Source organism: Bombus affinis, chromosome 7, assembly GCF_024516045.1.
Source record: "Bombus affinis isolate iyBomAffi1 chromosome 7, iyBomAffi1.2, whole genome shotgun sequence".
Lineage (NCBI taxonomy): Eukaryota > Metazoa > Arthropoda > Insecta > Hymenoptera > Apidae > Bombus > Bombus affinis.
In genome coordinates this window covers 11,254,569-11,275,010 of record NC_066350.1, presented here as the reverse complement: position 1 = coordinate 11,275,010, position 20,442 = coordinate 11,254,569, and positions in this window count along the sequence as shown.

The window sequence follows — 20,442 nt, the reverse complement described above, 5'->3', positions numbered from 1 at the left end:
ATTATAAAACGAAAGATCGCTTTTAATATTTCTAGGGATCCTTTTATCCCAGTTATGGAGCATGTTTCTTTCGTTAACAAATTCTTTCCGAGGAAAATATATAAGAATTATCGTCAATGTCGTTAACATGTCAATTCCCTTTCCAATTATGCATACGAATTTTCCAAAAGCATCGCCCGTTGAAAGGAAAAATGAGATCGACATTCGGACACAAAAATCCCAGTCGTAGCGTGGCTAAACCTCGTGGCAGATTCTGATTCCACGCGCATCACAGACGCACCTGGTTCATCCAATATTACACCGTGCACGTTCTATAAACACACGAATTCTGTCAATCTGGAAATTTAGACAGGTCTTCACCCATTATCCCTGCTGGATCAATCCATCACAGGGACGCCTAGGCAGCATCCACAGAGAAGATCGAACAGCATCCTATCCACAGCCTCGTGTCTCAGCAAACTGTTAACATGACATGTGAGTATTGCCAGAGAGCGTGCGTCATACTGCAAGTTTGACGTTTTTCCATGTTTTCGCGAATTTTCTCGCGACACGGACGTAAGAGTATAATCTTCAACCGAGACACTTGACTTTTCCCGGATTTCTTCTCCAAGCTGACGGTGCGAATGATTTCTAGTTGGAAACGCGGCTTTGAAGAGACGACGATGGACGGGAGGATGCGAGGAGGAGAATCACCGGGATATTTCCCAATACACGGGGAAATACGTCAGCTCGTAGCCAATGTCGCGTGGGCGTTTTCATTTTCCTCGAATATGCCGTGAATACACGCCGCGGGAATACGTTGTTCCAGCCGACGAAACGAAGAAATTGAAGTCGCGCGCCTTACATCCCCGACAAATCTCCGAAAAGCCGCGTGAAATTCTTTCGCCATTTTACCACATTGTCGTTGGAAATTGAAATATCATCGAGATAATTATTAAAGGTATTACGGGCCGGCGTGTGTAATCATCTTTCTCGCGGCGATTGTCAAATTGTTCCAAATATTTCTTATATCGATATAACATAGATACTACGAAGCAAGAAAACGATGCGTTATATTTCCTATGCTTTTACAGAGAAGCAGTTGTCTTCGCGTTTGATTTTACAGTTTAAAGAGCGGCTTTTTATCTCGTCAAAAATTTTCGAAATATTATAAAAGAACGTTAACGTTAAAATATTACTCATCCTAATATGTATACCGATGCCTCCTGCAAAAATTCATTAGCTATAACAGCTTCTTCTCGCTTTTAGAAATTAAAACGTTCTTGCTTAATAATAAAGCGACATAAAATCAGAAAATCAATAGAAATTACAAAAGTATGCGACCGCTCGTAGAAATCTTTCATCCATATATTATGTGTTATACGTAACATTAATTTTCCTTATTGTTGTTGAAGTATAAACCAAATCTGGAAACGTATATTAAAGCTATTTACTATAGGAAACGCGATGAAAAAATCATGAGGAATTTTGTACACTCGATGAAACTCAAAGGAAGATAAAAATAAAACAAAATAGAGTCGATAAAACAAATGAATCAAGACTCGGTAAACGTGTTTTAATTTCCTACAGTTTAAACATTCGTGTATCGTTACAATACAATGCTTGTTTGCCTCGTATCGAGTGAATGCAAAGCCAGCCACCCACCGTGAACGGTGCCACGCGTGACAATTTTTTTCCTCGCTCGCGAGTTTCCTATCGCTTCCGAAACTACTTCAAGATATATTCGAAAACAGTGCACTTAAATCTCAACGGCAACGGAGTAACAATTTGGAAATTCGCTTCCTGATGATCTTAAACGATCAATTCGTTACGCCGTAACCATACACGGCGACGATATTAATTGATCGTAACAGCAGCCATGAAACGAGTCAATCATCGTCCATTCGCGAGCCCATTTTGGCGCAACAGTTACTATCGAGCACATAATCGAGCGGAACGTATGGACCTAACAGACTCGTATATTAGAAATATCTTATCGCAAGCAGCAAGCAATGGAGATCGACAACGTGTGCGATTTGCAACGCGTATTAAGCGCCGTTTATATTCTCTCGTATAAAATATGAAAGTGCAAATTGAGATTTGAACGTATTGAGCGTGCGGCCCGCGACTTATCGGAGGTTGACTTTTGGCTTTTTCGGGACGAGCGGTTAACCAATTTTCTAGATCGAACATGATTCGGTGCACCGAGTGGATACTGATTTACGACCGCAACGACTCCTCCTGAATATTGATTGAAACGCGCCCATTGACAGTTGCAACTGCCGAACGGAAGAACGGCTCCACGAAAAAAAGAAAATGAAAATAATACGCGCTCGAGGAACGTATTAGTACTCGAACAGATCGCGTATTTTACATATATGAGAATCACGGGAGAGACACGTGACGAGTACATTTTTGTTGATTTTCTGATTGACGTGGCTTCATGACTAAACGAGAAAATGCTAATATCGTATAAATGGAAAGGAAAAACGTTGACGGACTACTGTTACGAAGTACTGTACACGAATGACGAAGAGAAAATTAATAAAAATCTATTTTTGATAATTACTTGTTGTTTCGTTGAACAGCGACGGTCTAACGATCGGAGAACAAAGACTATAAGGTGTAAAAATTACATTTTAAGTGATAATGTGAAATTCCCAGGTAGCCGGATACTTTCGTGACCGCCTGTATTTCTCGTTTTTTCCAGTTTCTTTTCTACACGTATTTTTCTTTTGTTTTATTTGTCTTCTACCCTGTTCTTTTGGTCGGACGCCTCGTTTTTCGTTGGCGAGTCACGCGGCCAGTGGAAATGCATTACCAGTGCAAAGTAATTGCGAGGCGGACCACGACGGGCTGGGCAGATCGTGCTCGCAGATAATTCGGCCAATTTGGATTTTTTAACATTTTCATGCAAATGCTCGACGAGGCCATTTAATAAACACGGAATACACAGGCGACGCATGGCAAATTGATTCGATCAACGGTATGAAAACGAAGCGAATGGAAATGGTTGAGCAAAGGGGGCCGGAGGGAGGGATGGCGGCAGTGGCAAGTGGAGGACGAGGAAGAGGAGAGGAGAGAAAAAATAATTCACTGCCGGATGCATCGCGTGCCATAGTTCGCGCGCGTACCACGATGCGCCAAAACCGCTTTCGCGGCTATCGGGTAAGGTATTTTAAGAGCTTTTATTCACCGATTGAACGTGCCACCGTTAAATTTCAGGTAAACGGGACCAGAACACGGTTTACAGCGTTAATAAATCCTCGACCATGAGTCCTTGGGACCGCGAAATTGATCTTCGAAGAATCTACCCTTCGTAAAGTGGAGCCAGAGGAACGATACGAAAGAAGCTCGCCTCTCCTTTGGCACCGATAACGCTGTTAGAATATCGATTCGCCATCGATTCGATCGATAATGTCCTTTGACAACGCGGTCCAGTCTATGAAGTTACGACACTTGCAGCTACTAGCTTTGCTTAACGACGTTTACCGCGTTAACCCGAATATAACGACTGCTAAATATACTTGCGCTTATACGTGCGTTCCATCCCGTTGGTTAATAATTCCAAAATTTACCTGCTTCTGTGCGTTATTAATACTCGTACGACAGTTAGGTGTACGTACGAACGTACCGCGGTTAGAGGCAGAAAGGAAAAAAGTCGTATACGTCGGAGAACGAGAGCAGAACAGAATCTTCAAAGGGTAAAATCTTGATTTTCGCTGGTTTTCAAATCGTGACGATTTAAATCTATTTTAAACATGGAGGACAAACAAGCGATCGCGCGCTATTTCTGCTCAAATATTTAGCTTCGATATTATCTTCAAGGCTCAGCCTTGTAATTTCCTTTGTGTTGGCTCGCGTGGCGAACACCGAGAATGGACATATCGCCGGCTACGTGAATAAAGGTTTGTCGATAAGTGAAATTAGAATATAAAAAGAGCCGAGAGAGGGAGAAATGTACATATATTTGTAGAAAAAAGAGGGCGGTAAAAGTATGCACGCGTGATTCAACAAACACGCGCCGTTCAGGAAGATAAAGTTTGCTCGACGAGCGTAATTAACGAATATCGTGCGGTTTCGTGTAAACGGCTAAAGAATTGAAAGCTGTGCAATTAATAAGTAAATGTAGCTTTAATTATCGCTCATCGCATCGTATTAACGCGGCCAATATTAATTAAGTATTAATTGTCTAATTAATAAAATCATGTTATCGATTGATTCCACGTTACGATTTCAATTCAAAATTAACCTCAAATGCGTGTAATACATTCGACGTTCAACAACGGAGAGGTAATTTCAGCCAAGCACGTGCACGCGCCACCCAATTAACGTACCCACCCTTTCTTCGACTTGTCTATAACACGGAACGACAAACACTGTATCGTCCGACCTTCGGAAATGTGTCGCGTGTCACTTTCCTCGTCGGCGACTACGCGGCCAACGTGAGGTTTCGCTATATGATAATCGCGCAACACGTCACGTGCGTGACAGCACGAGCGCCTCTGACTCACCCCTCCACGTTCTGTCTCACCCCAACTGGCCCTGTCTCGGACGAGCCACCATCTAGCGAACGCGGAGGCGTAAGTGATTACACCCGGTCTCGCGTACGCTGTCCGCAGCTCGCCTCCTTCTGTCGGCCCATTAACGTGTACACACGGGCCAAAGTAATGAGTCATAACAGACGATGCGTGCCGTTCGGACATCGACCACGGACACCAATGTCGAATCGTTTGGAACGAATCGCGGTAATGCTTCCTGCTGGCCGATCAATCGCACAGAACAGAGCTCGTGTTAAGAACAAATTGCTCGGAAACTCGATAGAATCAGGGATTTTCAATGTCCGATTGTTTTCATGATTTCGCAATACAAAGAGAAAAGTTGACCATTCCTTTGGTGTTTGCGAAAAATTAGGTAGTTTTTGGTTGATAGAGAATTGTGTTTGGTGAATCGCGTGGAATAGAAAATATCGTGCGTATCAACGAACGAATCGAATAGATTTCATGATACCTGTGTCGGGCTAATCAGGCGTCGTACCTTTTAAACGCTGTTTCCGCTAGTATTTACCTTACGATATTAATTTGGTTTACAAACCGAAAGCTTTTGAAAATCCGCAAAATGTAATTTCGTGCTCGTTTCGGCATTAATACCGTTTGGCTCGTGGAATCTCATCGTAACGTTCCCATTAATTAACGACTAACCAGACTGCGACCGAGGCGAGGGAAAAGGTATAAAAATGTGCAGAAATAAATTAATACGAATATTCTACGACCACGTATGATGATTATATATTTATTTATATATTTCATATATCATATATTTTCTTTATACTTGTTCTTTTTTTTTAGGCATTTCTTTAGCCCGCGCCACGTTCAAATGATCGGTAGTAGCGTAATTATTTCGCGATCTTTTCATCGGTGCTTCGTGTACGAATTTTTCGGCGAATTAACGACTGTCCCGGCGACCAAGTCGTGACTCACAGCGAGGGTGAGTGTTCCTCATCGAACGCCATATTTTTGCCCGCAGTTTATGACGATATTCTATCCATGGTTGAGTCATTCGGTCGTCACGCAAAAACGTATCAACGTTTAAAGACAAAACAACGATAGGAAAATGTGCTCGTCCCGCGATTCAAAAATCTAAACGAAATACGTGCACTCACTTGCAAGTGTACGCAGCAGTTGCGAGGAAAATAGAGCATGAAAAAATCTGTGACAACACGCGACATTTCTTTCCAGTCGATTCTAGGTCATGCTAGAAATTTCGAATTACTCGAAAGTAATGGAAATTTATACGAAAGGTCGGTCGTTTATTTCTTACTCAAAGATTGACGAGTATTAATTTATGATATAACGGAATATAACGAAATGTTATTTTTAAGCGAAACATTTCCTTCTCGTTCGAGCCCGTAAATGAACTTCTATCGGTCAGTGGCTTTGCATCTCCATACGCTTAAATTACAAACCGTTAATTTTCCAATTTTATTTTCATTTATTTCAACTACACTTCATCAGTTCACCAATCAGTATATTATTTCACATTTAATTTCCAATATTAAAAACACCACAGCACTCGTATTTTATTTACAACACAGCCGCGTCTCAGTGAATTGAACGATAACGTTTCGATATCTAGCTGTCTGAAATTAATTCGACTATTGGACATTTTTATACGTGAAATTCCATAATTCGGCCTTCTCGTTTTATTTCTACGTAGGAAGCAACGAAGGAAACGTTCGTTTGGAAAAATCGTCGGATCGCGCGCGATCTAACTGCAAGCCGGAAGGCCGATGTAATTACCATCCGTGACGATGCTTCGCAGACGAAGCGTGGCCTAAGTCTCGTTTGAATCGGACAAAGCTAAAATGAATAATGAGGGTAATTAAACGAATTCAACCAGTCCCGTCTGCTGTTGTTCCTTAGATGAGTCGCAAGGATTCCAATGCTCCGGGAACGAGTCTGAATGCTACGAACAAAGTCTGGACTTCTCGTTTTCCATCGCCTTCCTCTCCGTCGCTAACCTTCTTTTTTTTTTTTTAAATCCTTGCTCCAATTCCACCTACTTTTTTTTCCTCTCGACGCCAGTGATTCTTCGCTTTCAGTGATGACCCGTTCCCTTCGACGTCCTCAAAGACTGGTTACACAGCGTCTTCGGTAATTAATCCGTCTTAGTCGAAGCGTCGAGCCACGTTCTCATGTTCGCCACACGAAGGGTTTAGGTGATTAAAGAAAAGAGGAAAAAGTAAATAATCCACGGCGAAACGCGAATGAAGTAATTTAACTTCGTAATTGACACGGTATAGAAAGATTAAATATAGATGCATTATATCGAAGTTTAAGGCATAAAGTGTACGCAGGCCTCTCAATATCGCCGCCGGAATTTCTATGAAAGGCGACTGGTTTGAACCGAGAGGAGCCTCGCTTACGCGAAAACGATATTTATATATCGTTCTTTTTCCTGCTCTTGCTCGCTATTGATGGCTCCAGCACGGCGATACCATTTAAACAGATCCACCCTCTCTTCTCCGCGATGCGAAGGAAGTCCCGTAAAACCAACGCGATAGCTTCCCCCCGATGCTCGTCTACGGTTCAATTTCCCTCTTCCACCTCGATCGATACTTTTTAAAACGGCATCGAAATTACGTTCCGTATGGGTCGTGGCGGTATCTCGTAAATTCCAATCTGCCGCCACGTATGAGATTTAAAAGTCGTCGAGAATTTGCAATCTTTTTCTGTTGAGATTCGGAAAAGCTTGCTAAAGATATTGTATGAACGAGACACGTCACAACCTTGAAACTCGAAAACTATTATAGAGCATCGATCGATATCGACATACAGAGATGTAAAAAGATACCGAGCTAAGAGAGAGAAAAAGAGAGTGAGAGAGAGAGAAGATCGATCGTGTGGAATTGGCTGGCAGACTCGGTGAATTAGTCGAGACCGATCGTCGGATAAACCGAAGCCAAATCTGGTCCAGCAACAACATCGAACCAACCCATCCTGTAGGATCCTGTTAGGCAACTTTCGACTTAATCTCCGATACGGCGAGCTATTTGAACCAGCCTTGACGGCGGTATCATTAAAGCAACGGGCACTTCACAAACGGTAGACAGAGCGACACCGAATATTTTTTCCGGGACAACCTGTTCACGTTGCGACGACGGGCGAGCTGAAAAGTTCAACATTGCCGGATCGTTGGGATCGCAGCGCCGAACGACAAAAGACCATTACTTTCCCTTTCATCCTGCAAGCTAACGCGTGAAACGTTCGCGAAAATTACCTTTAGGGCTTCGCGTAATTTGTGACGGTTAATTTTATTCCGTGGCGAGGCGGTCGCGAGTTAATTAGAGCGACGATGTGACGCAAAAGCGACCCAACGCTCGGACAATTAAAAATTGCTTTCCTCTGGAAAGGCACGTTCTGTATATGCGTGCATCCCCCTCTTCTCCACAGCACGTCGACCGTTCTCCCATTGTTGATCGGACCTCGATGAATAATTCCGCGGTGCTGTGTCCTGCGTGAACAGCGAACGCGCTTCCACCAATACGCGTGCACAGATCGTGCCGATCCAGTCGCGAAACCGCATAGAGAGCCTTATCAAATAGTTGAGTTCACCGAAGCTGCCCAGCCACGACGTGTTCTCCGATGGAAACCGAGTTATCGTTAGGTCGTTACACCTGAGACGTAAGTTAGCTCGTTGCCGGTGCACCGCGAGAATTAAGCAAATTATACTGCGGCCAGCAGCGTTGGTTAGTTTCGAACACACGAGCAATATGAAACTAGGAGTGAGAGGCGGCAACCGGAGATGGCAGAGAGGGTGGAGAGGGTGGAGAGGGTGGACGGTCATATAGCCGAGACTGTGAAAAGCTGGCGTACGATTTCGTAATCCATAATTGATATTGAACGGGATTTCGGACGTTTCGAGTTGCAATGGTTGCCTTCTATCGTGGCTGGATTAATGCGATCGAGTAACGCGCGCGCAATGCCACGTTACCGATAATTACGCAAATATTTTCGAATTATCGCCCGTTATTTCGCCGATCCGACGTTTAATAACGAGAGGACGGTAGGAAATAAATTAATCCTGATACGAGCCCGTCAACATCGACATCGTAATCATGAAATGATAAATACAAAAGTTTAAACGATCGCGCTTCGTTGACGTGATATTGCAAAGTTCGATGTGTATGCGAAAAGGATACGAGACGATACCTGTGTGGTATAATGGGGTGAGCGATAATATTGAGGGAACGTAGAGGAGAGAACACAGAGCGGAACGTTCGACGAACGGGATCTTTCAGCGCTTATTCAAGAGAAACACGAGCCAGCCCGTATTCGCTGTTTGTTTCACAGAGATGTATTCAAGGGATGCCGTGCCGTGCGTCTTCCTCTCTTTCCTTTCGAGTCGATTCACCCGACGTCTTTCGTGGCGTTGCAATGCGAAACGCTGGGACAATAAAACTCGGAGCAACGACAGTCAGCGTCTTCGAAGAACGAAAAAGGCGGATAAATATACAGAGTGTATAAAATAGGCCGCGTCGGTAATACCTACGCCACGAGAGAAGCCATTAAAAAAGAAGCAAAGGAAGCGAAGGGAAGAAGAAAAAGAAGAACAAAAAAGGAAAAAGAAACGAGACGACGAGAAACTTGGGGGAAGGGATGAGAATGGGGGGAGCAAGTGGTGGTGGTGAATGGCGTACAACTGACAGAGCCGGCACTCGGTACCGGAGCCAAGGCTCACCCTGTTGGACCATTACCCCTTTTTATTATTTTCTGGCTAAAACAAAGGGAGCCCTTTTGCCTGGCCCGGTTAGTTGACCGACTTGCACCAGAAAACTTCAGCCTCGAGATTAATTGCGCCCTCTTCCTTCTTCCTTTCTTCTTGCTCCTTCTTGCCCCTTCGCCTTCCACCTTCGTCGCTCTCCTATGCTCCTTTCCCTATCCTCCGCGTCCATTGCACCCCTTTATCGTCCTATTTCTCTCGATCCTTCCCTCGTTGCTCTCTCTCTCTCTCTCTCTCTCTCTCTCTCTCTCTCTCTCTGTCTGTCTCTCTCTGGCTTGGCAAGAAAGTCGTCGAGAAAGTTCGCGAATGGCGAGCAGAGAGTGAAGTCGAGTTGAGCCGACTCGAGGGGACAGGCAAGGAGCGAGAGGCTGAAAGAAAAGGGATCTGATGGAGAATGGCGAAAGCGGAAGGCAGAGGGAAAAGGAGAGACAGAGAGAGCTAAAAATCCCCCATGTCGTTTCAAATGGAGCACACGATAAAAAGGCGCGCTTCGGTTTTATCAACGGATTCAGCCAACGAATCCATGATGCTTTATCGGTTTCATCCTTCGGCCGGTGTCACCGTCATCTATTTAGAAACGCCGTCAAGATCTTTTTCGATCGGCTTAAAAATCTGTGTGGTTGTGAGTGCGCTCGTGGAACGATGGAGGAGCTTGAGGATCGAGAGGCAAATGTTTGCACGCCGACGGATTTAATCGCGGCTCGTTTAAGAGCGGCGCGAGCCACCGTTCATCGAGCTTGTTTGTCGAATAAAACCTTGAAGACGCGGGCAAGCGGCGCGGTGCGGTGTGCCGATAAAATCGATTCTTCTTCGGCCACTCGATACAACGAAACGCGCGTGAGCCGCCTCTTTTTATTCTTCACCGTTTTCGATGGCTCGCGCTTTAATAGTCGTGGAAAAAATCCCGCGAGCCGTATAATGAAACGAACTGCTAGCCGAAAAGTCTGGCGCGGTTTTTTTTCCTTTTTTTCTCTTTTCCTTTTTTTCTTTTTTATTTCATTCTCACCGAACGAGTCCGGCACTCGGCGGCTAAATCGATAACATCGTCGAATGCGCCGCGGCAATTTGTTTCGCTTTGTATTCAAAATGTAATAAACAGCGCGGGCGAGGCCGATGCTGCGCGTACGTAATGCTGGATAAAGTCGTTTCCCACCGACCTTCGAGTGTTTTATTTCCTCGGCTATTCCTCGTATTCATTTTGCGCTCAGGCCCATTTGATACGTAGTAGTAGTTGACGGTTCCATTATTACGCTCGTAACGACCGCATTCTCTCTTTTCTTCGTTCCTATTCCTTCTCGGTTTTCCTATCTCATTTTTCTTTCATTCGTCGATATTATTTTTAAAGCATCGCTGTTACCCTCTAACGCGTCGTTTGAAGGTAACAGCGACAATAGTACAGTAAAAGAATCCTTTAAAACGTCACAGTCGCGTCCTCGTAAAACAATTCGAGGCTTTATCGAGATGCCATTAGCATCTCTCTATGTCTGTTCGATTCGATCGCGAACCGACACGTACTATCCGTGACTTCGAGAAGGGAAGAAAACCCGAATCGAGAAGATGTGCTTCGGTTCAATAATTTCGTCCAGGGGAATTCCCTTCCTTTTGGAGGAAGAACGAGGGAGAGAGAGAGAGAGAGAGAGAGAAAGGAAAAAAGAAAAAAGAAGTCGAAAAGATCAGCGTACGCCAGACATCGCTCGCTTGCTGCAGAACCGCTGCAGAAACGTTGCAGAGGCGCAGCGACCGTGGAAAAGAGTTCCTGAAGAGTTCCTCCACGAAACTGCCGCGCTCGAGGATTCATTTCCTGTAGTTGTCGTTCGACGTTTCTTGCGAAACGTTTCATGGATAGCGATGGTCTCGGCGCGCTGCACTCGCAATGACTGAGAACTGGAATTATTTTTGGGCTCGCTTATTCAAGAACGCGAAGGAAGCAAGGCAAAAGGGGGAGCTCCGCGGAAACGAAAGTAACGAGCTTCCTCGGCAAATTTTTCTGCCAGCCTGTCACAGAAAATGTTGACGCTGCGACTTTGCCGCGGTGCCACGCGACGACGCCGACGCTCAATCGTTTCTCGCGCGCCCTTTTAAAAGCGTACCGTATCAAAAGGGGTCCTTCCCTTCTGCGAGTGTTAATTTCATTCCCTTGAACACGTATTACTTTTTCACGAACGGAAGGATCGTACTTTTCTCGAATTTTTGATATTTCATATGAAAAAAATAACTTTAATGCGATGCTTTTAATTAATAATGAACGAGTAAAATAATTCCATGTGGAAAGAACTGCCCATAAAGTAATTAATTTAATTTGATCGATATGAAAGTAAGTACTATGAAATAATTAACGTAATTTCATCGATATAAAAATGGATTAACGTGGACGTTTTTAATAAAATTCTTTCGATTGGTAGATGGATTCCTATTTGAATTTCTTTCGCCTCAAATAAAAACGCTATAAATAATTGCAACAGTGACAGATATTTAGTTATGTGGCACTAAAAACAGCTAGGAACGATTGAATCGACGCGGGAGGTGCAAAACTGGTTCATCGGATATAAGAGAAGGTAATTTATGTTCCAATAAGAAAGTGTGTTTCAGTAACAGCGTCCTACGATAACGAGGGTTACGGCAAAGTTCGAAGGCTAAGTCAATCTGACGAATTTCTGACACGAGCTAACTGCTGTTGACGGTGACTGAGTAAGATAGGAGCACTGCTTTCGCAGACAGATGAATGTTAGAGTATTTAAAGGGGAAAGGATACCCGGAGCCGTCAGCTGCTGTAAGTGAACGAGTCAGACTTCGCACGGATTTAGTCCTTCAAAACAGAAAGTAAGCCGATGAACGTTACCTTTTGAAAGCCATCGTCAAAGTAAATGGATGAACTGATCCCCCTCCACTCAAAAAGAAGAAAAAAAAAGACTAAATTCTCTCTTAACTTTACACCTCGATTAGTATCTATAAATTTTTTTCTGAATATCATAACACGTTCGAAAAAAGATGTAAGTAGAAATAATTCATTTCGGGAGCCAGAAAAATGTTATCAATGGTAACGACGACGACGATAAAAGTACTAATAAACGTAATAGCGTAACCAGCGTTTACGACAATTTGGGTTGGCTTGGTTGATCGCACGAAGCGTGGTGAGGGTAACGGTTGGTGCAAAAAGTGCCATGAACTGGCACGAAACAGCGTGCTCTTCATGGCCACGGTACTTGCCAGCAGGACTGCGCATTCATTCTCGTGTGGCCGGACATCTACTAGATGTTCTGTTAAAATATCAAGCAGTTGCTGGCTGCGATATTGCGCCGTTATTTTCACGCGGGTATAATATTTCGTTGATGTTTTCTCACAGCTTCTCGCTACGACGCCTTTCCTTTCGTCCGGTGATATTTTCAAAGGTCTAACTTACCCGAAATCCTTTCACAAAATAATAACAACCGGGGAAAAATTAAAGGTATCGGGGCAAATTGTGCCTGGACGGAGAGCACAAGACTGAAGAGAAATCAAAAAGTCGAATTACCCGGTACAAAAGCTAGAACGTGCGGAGAACGCGTTATACAGGAAACGAAGGCTCTCATGGAGGACTATGGAAGCGAAAAATTGCTATCAAAGGCGGCCTCGGCCGATTCCCTTTTTCGCTCATTTGTTCTTTTTTCCTATTTTTTTTACTCCGCCCAATCTCTATTCTGCTTGGCAGCTCGAACGAAATAAAACACGAGAGCTTTGGGAAACGCGAAGGGGAGAGAGGATGGTTAAAATTTAAACCGATGTTCCGGATCGCGGCGAGAGGCCGACGAATTCATTTGCACGGAACGAGATGCCTACTAGTTGCATCGTTGAAATATTAAATTGCACCCGTGTCGAAGGGGAAATGATATCGCGCTTATATTTCGGCTTGTGTCTGCGCGCCACTTGACTGACGTTTACGCGATGCGTCATTTATGGCGTGCAGAGTTTTAACGAAATAAAAAATGAAGCGAAAAAGGAGAGGAAAACAAACATAAAAAAAGAGAGACAGAGAGGAAAAAAAGAAGGAAAGACAACCAAAAAGGACAAATTTATGTACAAGCCCGGGTTTAATGTAAATAAATCGAATACGGCTGAAAGCTGAAGGCTCGCTCGCGTTCACAGCGAATGGACGTCGCGTATTCATTTTCATGAAAGCGGATGTCTACCGGGTTGCCGGCCTGTTAAAATTTCTGGCCGCCTCACCGTACCCCGCTCTGCCTTCTCTATAGTCTGTTCGTGCTAACTTACTTTCAAAGGTAGCACCGAGCTAACCGTGTCATCAAACTTTCGTGCTTTTTCATTTCGCTCCCTATTTATCGCGGCCGCTTGAAACTTCGCCAGTGAAATATTTGCTTCGGTAACAAAGAGTAATTGCTAGATAAAGTCGCCGGTGTGAAATTCCTAATCAACGCGAATAAATCAACGAAGAATGCATTAAACGTTCCGCCTTCGGCCGTTCACCGAACACCGCTTAATTCACGTCAATTTACAATACAGTTCGAAATACACGGAACAAGAACATTATCCGCGAAAGGATCCAGGGTCTGGCCCGCTCTATTGGCCTTAAAAAGAACGTATCTATTCGTATTGACCAGCAGAAAAAGCGATTAAAGTAGTCGAATACGTAATAAATCTAGCGGTACGAGAACCTTGCGGATTCAATGCGCATCCGCTGCTAATTAACTCGTCACGAACCCAGCTACCGAGGGTGGAACGCGGCGTCTGAAAAAGAGGAAATTTAGCCAACGAGAGACGCGCGTAAATATTAACGAAAAAGAAGCATGCACGCATCGAGACCCCAAAAGGGAGTACGATGATAGAGAGAGGACGGGTGTTCTTGAAAAGAGAGAAAAAAAAAGAGAGGAGGCGAAGGAGGGACCGTGAGTTCCCCATTGAGAGTGCATATTGCAGGTGCAACGGGAGGTGACTAGACGCGTCAAGGTCCATAAAAAGCATTAACACCGCGAGGGCGCGAGCAAGGGCTAGCTGAACCATGTCCTTCCTCCTTTATTGGCAGCTCCTTTCAATGTCGAGTAGCGGGAGCGTCTCTTTTGTACGGACCTGTACGGACCGCGCTGATGGAACGTTTAAGGGTACGGGGTCGTGGCACGAGAGAAGGGCGTCATGTGGTGGTAAGTGGGTGGGGTGCGAGACAAGGGAAGAGGAAAGACCCCGAAAAAAAAAGAAGTGAATGGTGATGCACAGATGCGACGGATGTGGCGATGTTCTTCAGGCAGAAGATGGACTCCGGTCGTGTCTGTGTGAACACATGTGTTCTATGTGAGACGCGTGTGAGTTGGTTTCTTTAAACCAAAGAGTATATACACGGGAGAGAAAGTTAAATGCGACTGTGAGTCCGATCCGACGCTCCGAGTATCGCGTATCGTTTAAACTTTGCATAGGGATAGGTCTGGGCATAGACCGTGGCTACGACCCTGAACTTACCCGAACATCTATTTCTGCGTACGGACGTGGAAACGTCGCGAGGGGCAGCTGAGAATTATGGCTCCGAGTGTGCTCTGATCTCGCCAACGATCCAACTTGTTTCTTTTCGGCATTGGCGTCGGCTGAATATAAATTGCTGTGAGTCGCGAAACCGGCTATTCGATTCTCTGTTGGCCAGCCTCGGACGCTCCATGGGTGTTCCACGGATGATAGACGCGCGATCGACAAATTGAAATCGCAGAATCATCGGCGAGGTATTCTAACGTACCGATAGAAAGACTGCTGCTCCGATATTATCGATAGGAAGCTTGATAATATCGATCGCGGCTGATGTACGCGTTTTGCGCTATTAATGAGAACACCCACGTTAAATTCTTTGAGTCAGCTTGAAAAATTAATACGAGGGAATCGAATCGTTCGCAAAGGCATACTCGAAGCTGCGGGATTTATTAGCCGTGAAATGATAATTTTCTACTTGCAGAATGACAAATAACGCGGCTACCGAAGGTATCTCTAGCTGGAGAAGATGCTGGTCAGGCTCGTATAATGTTTGATCGTGCGTAGTTTAATTACGACAGTCTATGAATGCCGTAATTAAACTGTACAGCGGCGGTCGGCGAAAAAATAAGAGTATCATTAATTAACGCAACACGCGTGCGCGGCGTTGAACAAACGAAACACCGATCGTTTATTTCTGTTGCGATAACCAGGAAGACGCTCGTAATTGGGCACCGCGTCGTTTAATGGAAACTCGATGGAGGCCACAAGCGAAACGAAAGAAGCTCGTGACCGAGATACATCGGACAAACTCGCGACAAATCCACCCTCGATAAGATAACGCGCCTCCGTTTCTTTCGTACTGCGTCCCATGAACCGCATGAACCCCATAATTATCCCGGACTCAACGATAAATGCTCTAATTAGCTTAACCTTATCATCGAGAATGGTCACAATGAATTACGATCGTCAGATAAGACCGCTGGAACGTGAAAATCTACGTTGAAAGCGCGCGAAATCCCACGAGAAACACAGATGCCAAACTCCCTGCTCCCGCGTCGTTCGTAAATTTTTACGTATCTTTCTCGTGTTACGTGATACGTCTGTTCTGGCTTTTATTACGCGTCACACCCAATGCTTCATTACGACGTACAATTAAAAAACCAGCAGAGGTAAAATAGCTAACGTGTCCTCAATCATTATAATAACCCAGGCAACAAAAGGTTGCATTATTCCGCCATTAAACAGCCTGCGTAATATTCCGGCTAAATGTCTGCGAATTCTTTCCGCCTCGACGATAATGTTTCTCAATAATTAATCTTGGCGACCTGCCAAATTTCGTGGCCTTTTTAATTTCTACGAACAATTCACCGCGATCGTGTCAGTCGTTTTAACGGCAATTTGCTCCGGAAAGCACCGATATATGTATTTATAATCTGCCGCATTTATCGTCGAAGCAATTTTTCCTAAACTGGTTTCCTGAATAATTTCGCATCCAAAATGTAGCATCCGATCATCGATTGCTGGTCTAAAGATCAATTTCTTCGATTGTAATCGCGTGAAATCGCGAACACATAATTAGAAAGCATTCTCCTGCCGATCAACGACGGGTAAAACTCCTTTTCATGAATAACGAAGAGGAATTACACCGTGCAAATTATCCAAGAGCGACGAGTAACGAGAACGTAATACCGCGTAAATTTTCGCCAGACAAACAAATTCATTCCAATATAAAGAACACGTATAACACTGGTGAAAGCAACGTGTCTCTATTCGAGCGTGTCTCGAAGCCCAGCATCGCCGATAAATCGTCCATCCTGAATAAATCAATTTTTCCTAGCGGCTTCCGCTCAATTGGAAACAGTCCGTTTGCATTGTTTAACAGCGAGTTCTCCGATACGAACGTATCCGTGCCGCTACGACCGGCTCCTTTACAGGCTTATGCCCGTTTCCAATATCGTGTGAAACCGCAGTTGCGTGAGAACCATTGGTTACCGGTACGAAGCCAATATCCGGCGTTCGTAGTTTCACCCTTCGTGGAAACTGGTCGAGATTAAAAGTAGTTAGCATTTAGATAAGGGCATTAAACGAACCGACTATACGAACAAACGGAAACCTTGTATGGAAAACGCGTGGCCCGACTTTTCCCATCGATCCTTTCTCGATCTTTCGTTTATCGTTCGCTATGCGGCAATCGAATGACAGAGGACAGAGAATCAGAACCCACCGAAAACGCCAAAGATTTTCAGTGTAACGTGACACCGTAACAGCTGCGTCCTGGTTTCTTACTACGTTCACCCACGTACATAGAAAGCCGTAGACTATTCTCTCTGTATTTATCCTGGCACGCGGTGCTTGAAAAAATACCGACGGGAAGATCGATACCAAGCAACGAGGAACGAAAATGGGATCAAGAAAAATAAAGAAGTATGGATTTATCTCGAGGATCTTACCTTATAAATTTTGCTATTACGAGAAATCTTCGTCCGCTGACTAAATAAGACGATGTGTTTTGTTTTTGCGACTTTTACTTGTTTCGTAACGATTGATCTTTCCCGCTGCTTTTCTCATCCCTTATCGCCCTGTTTACCGATGCCACGTCTTCGGCTGCACTTTGCAAAACCAGAGAGCGAGGGGATCCATTTAAACACAGTCGAGCCGTTAGATAAAAGGGAAAGACGGTGGCGAACGAGCGGCTGGGCTGATGTTTTACAAGGAATCTCGCTCGGAAGGTGTTCCACGGATGCATCGGCAAAGATAGCAAGCGAAGTACGTGACGCGGGGACGCGCGAGGAATGTTTAACGAGCGGTCGCGACTAGACGGAAGAGGATGTAACCGGGACGAGGAAGTCGGGCGAAATCGTGCGAATTGCATAACGCGAGTCGCGGCTAAGTGAATTTTAACGTACACTTTTCCAACTACTTCTACCTTCCGACGAGCTTCTCGAACTTTGACACGTTTGAGCACGCGTTCGAGCAAACCTCCCACTCGACAATCTTAGCGGTAAAACGAAATTAAAACGAGGCCACGAAAGTACGACAACGAAAAACTTTTAACGAATAGCTCGAGTATCAACGAGAACGATCTCTTCGTTGTTGTACCGTTGACATCGCCAAGTCCCCTTCTTCCGCTGTCATGGACAACCTCTTTCCAAACCTGGAGGATCGTCGCGGACCGGTGCATTGCTAGCAGAAGAAGGTGGTATATTGCGGCGAAGAGAATTATGCAAATAGCAACGGTGAACCGGGTCCGGCCTGCCAAGCTAAAAATTACGTTGCACGCTTCGTTCTCGTGTTTGTCAGCGAGCTGAGGGAAGAGGGGGATCTTACGACTGGGCGTGGATATTAATGCAACCCGCTATTATAGCGTGTTAACCGAACACCCTGGTGCCGTAATCAAATTGCACATCGGCACAAATTAATATTGACGTTACTAACTGCGTTACATTGTCTGTGCGTGTTAACCGCAACTCGATAATGCGCCAAGCCGAGAAACCGAACCTTAGGGGGGTAAGAGTCTTCGACCGATGAATTGTACCTGTTACACGGCAATGTTTAAGTATTCGTTATCTCGAGAGCACACTCGTCAAGAACTCTACGTAATTTTATTCGTTTCGATGTTTATTGCCAAATAGTTCGAGTTACTTCAATTCTTTTCTCTAATTGCAAATTCTTCCTATTGAAAAATATTCGCGAACGTTGTTCCGAACGCATCGATCGGCAACTTTCGAACCTGGAACTTCCATCAGATTTTCTTTTTAACAGACAAGTATCGTGTTCAAATAGCGCGAGCCACGTTTTTGAACGACGTCCCCTTGGCTTCAGAGAAGCTTTAGAAATTGATCGAGTAGCCAATTGGAAACTCTGCACTCCGATTGCATCCACATCGATTTCGATCTGCGCTTCGTCGAATCGCCGGACGAAACCTCGGATTCTTCGAAAAGTATCGAGCTCGGTCGAAACTTTTGCTTGCCCGTTTAGCGTCACAGGCTTTCGATTACAATGGCTCAGACATTCGAGGAATTTTACCAAGGCTATTCGACGGTCGAAGCAAAGTAGCGTTGAAAGAATTATCGGGCTGATTTATGAAGAAACACGTGGAGTCTCGAGGTTGTTTCCCCAAAGTGTCATTCGAGAATGTGCAGCGAGCCGTGGATGTCCTTCGTATACTAGGGCGCCAAGCTCCTAGCTGAGCGTTATATAATATTCTGTAGATATATGTACCAGAGATTTGAAGAAGCAGAAGAAGTTTCCTTCAAGAAATATCTCTGTGTCGCAAATCAATCGTCGTTAATACTAAAAATACCAGCGTTTCATTTAGTTCTATCAAATATACCAAATACTATCTCAGTGAGAATAATAAATACATCTTTATATTATACTATCAGCAAGTATTATCATCAAGTAGATCTTTTTTAAAATTATTACGAGAGAAAGGAATTTCCGTGTGAAAATATAATTTCTTGTTATCTTTAAACGTTATAGAAGAACATTTTGTGTACTCCTAAAGTCAAAATGTTGCAATTGTGACAAGTAAAGTTTGCTAATCTATTAACAGACTCAATTTGTTTTGGTACAGCCTCCGATTATCAAATTAGGATCATTGAAAGCTCTTGCTACTTTTCAATTTTTTAAATTAAGAAGCACGAACGAATTCTAATGATAAAGTTTATGGATTACTAAAGTATCGTAGATATGCATTATTTTTGCTTGCCCGTTTCACACTTTTCACTAATTCTCATCGCCTTGACGATTAAGTTAAAACAATTTACCAAACGTCCAGCTGGACAAATTGTAAAGTACAAATTAAATAATATGAAAAACCTTGACGAACAAAACTTGTATCTTTAAATTGGGTAATATCGGTGGCAGAAGAAGACTAAAGAGAAAACAGCCGACTGACCTCGCTAAAGAAATAAAATAGACAAACTCGAAGATGGTATCTGGGGATAGCCATCCACATGTTATTTGGCAATTAAGCTAGAAAAATTTATCGAATATCCAGCGACACAAATTGTACAGTACAAATTAAATAATTAAAAAGAAAAAAAAATATCGGTGGCAGAGAATGAGTACGTGTGTAGGCAATTTAATCGAAAATTAGAAATTTCTATTCTCATTGAATCAGGATGAATTGACACTGCAATGATATTCTTTAACGAGATGGTATAATAATAAATTAGACGAATTAAATAATTTCCATATATGCGTCGTCCATATATTTAACAACAATTTAGATACTCGAGGAGAATTTACCGCTCGTGTGACGTAGTATCGCGATTAGAAAATTGAAGTTTTCGGACGTGATTCTAATTCGATGACCAGGAACCATAGCGGAGGAATCACAAACGAGGATACAACGTATAATATAGGGTTATCAGTGAAATCGTATTACTGTCGAAAACCGACGGCATTATCGTTATCAAGCAGGCTTTAGTAGCTGTAGAACAAGGTGTAAGGGCATGCTGAATGTTGTTTCCGAAATTAACACTCCACGAAGGGAACACGTAGCCGCGGCCGTTTGCTATAGACACCGATTAGTACTATTCACGTGCATTCCGCGCGGCATACACGTGTCTGGTACGAACGTCATTTCCATTCAATCGAGATCCCATTTCCCAACGGGGCAACGGGGCGGCCCTGTCAACCGACCTTTCGAAACAAATCTCCTCTCTCGCGTGTACGCGCGATTTCGCCGTGCCTCTGTTCCGGACGCGCCACCGTTACAAAACGATCGTC